Source organism: Heterodontus francisci, chromosome 35 (genome assembly GCF_036365525.1).
Source record: "Heterodontus francisci isolate sHetFra1 chromosome 35, sHetFra1.hap1, whole genome shotgun sequence".
Classification (NCBI taxonomy): Eukaryota; Metazoa; Chordata; class Chondrichthyes; order Heterodontiformes; family Heterodontidae; genus Heterodontus; species Heterodontus francisci.
In genome coordinates, this window is record NC_090405.1 from 21,291,595 (window position 1) to 21,293,702 (window position 2,108).

Sequence of the window (2,108 nt, forward strand, 5' to 3'; positions counted from 1 at the left end):
GGCCAGGCGGGAAGCCTCATCCGCGATGCGCTCGAAAACATCGTTCACAAACGAGTTCTTGATGCTCATGGCCTTGGAGGAGATGCCGGTGTCGGGATGAACCTGCTTCATCACTTTGTAGATGTAGATGGAGTAACTCTCCTTCCTCCGCTTCTCGCCGCCCTTTGTTGACGGTTTATTTAAGGTTTTCTTGGCGCCTTTCTTAGGAGCTGCTTTCTTCTCTTTTTTTTATTTCCAAAATATACTTTATTGATAAAAATCTGTTAAAAATACATTGCCAAACAGTTTCAAACAGCACCAAAAAATACAAACATTGCAAGGGAGATCAGTTTCCTTCAATACAATCATGAGTTGCTTCACAACCCTTCCATTTCACATTTGTCATGCCAATTACATTTTTACATTTACAGCAAATGAAAATTTTCCCGATACAGTTCGAGGGGTTTCCCAGGGGTCCAGCCCCTCAGTTCAGCTTGGTGGGGGGACCTTACCATTTTCAGTTTCAGATACAGAAATAAACCAAACCCCTTCCAAGTGCGGATTAAATAGACAATCCCACAGCTCTATGCTAATGAGGGATGGGAGAAAGTAAAGATTGTGATTGGGTGATTGGCAGTGATGTCACAATAGTTTTATATCTGCAACCAATCACAAACTCTCTCACTGCATTCAGGAATTACATTTCCCAAAGACTCTCTCCAGCCCCAGTCTCTATTGAAAAATCCACCGGGAAATGACACCTGACTGCGAGGGTCTCTTATTCTCAGCAGCTTCTCACATTCCGGCCTCTAAATTGAGCGGAAATATTTATTCAGGCAGTTTCAACAGCTCAGAGCCGACATTGGGTTAGAAACCAGAAATAGGAATACGGGTCACAAACAAGGAGTTTATGCTGAACCTTTATAAATCTCACTGGTTATCGGCCTCAGCTGGAGCATTGTGTCTAATTCTAGGTTCCACATTTTAGCAGGGATATCAAGGCCTGAGAGAGAGTGCAGAGGAGATTGACTAGAATGGCACTAGAGATGCGTGAAAGGATGGCAAAGCTACCTCGACTACACTTCTTCACACCCTACCTCCTGTAAGGACTCCATTCCATTCTCCCAGTTTCTCCGTCTCCGACGCATCTGCTCTGATGATGCTACCTTCCATGACGGTGCTTCTGATATGACCTCCTTTTTCCTCAACCGAGGATTTCCCCCCACTGTGGTTGACAGGGCCCTCAACCGTGTCCGACCCATTCCCCGCACCTCTACCCACACCCCTTCCCCTCCCTCCCAGAACCGTGACAGGGTTCCCCTTGTCCTCACTTTTCATCCCACCAGCCTCCATATCCAAAGGATCACCCTCCGCCATTTTCGCCACCTCCAGCGTGATGCCACTACCAGTCGCATCTTCCCCTCCCTTCCCCTGTCAGCATTCCGAAGGGATCGTTCCCTCCGCGACACCCTGGTCCACTCCTCCATTACCCCCACCACCTCGTCCCCGTCCCAGGGCACCTTCCCCTGCAATCGCAGGAGGTGTAATACCTGCCCATTTACCTCCCCTCTCCTCACTATCCCAGGCCCCAAACACTCCTTTCAGGTGAAGCAGCGATTTACTTGTACTTCTTTCAATGTAGTATACTGTATTCGCTGCTCACAGTGTGGTCTCCTCTACATTGGGGAGACCAAGCGCAGACTGGGTGACCGCTTTGTGGAACATCTCCGCTCAGTCCGCAAGCAGGACTCTGAGCTTCCGGTTGCTTGCCATTTCAAAACTCCCCCCTGCCCTCATGCTCACATCTCTGTCCTGGGATTGCTGCAGTGTTCCAGTGAACATCAACGCAAGCTCGAGGAACAGCATCTTATCTACCGATTAGGCACACTACAGCCTGCCGGACTGAACATTGAGTTCAATAATTTCAGAGCATGACAGCCCCCCATTTTACTTTCATTTTTAGTTATTTTTTCTTCCTTTTTTATACATTCTTTTTTACATTTTTTACTATCTTTTTTTGCATTTATTTCATTTCATCTTAGTTTGTTTAGTTTGCTTACCCACTGTTTTTTTCAGGTTTTTTTTCAGGTTTGCACTTGCTGCTGTTCAATATTCAGTGTATTCACACC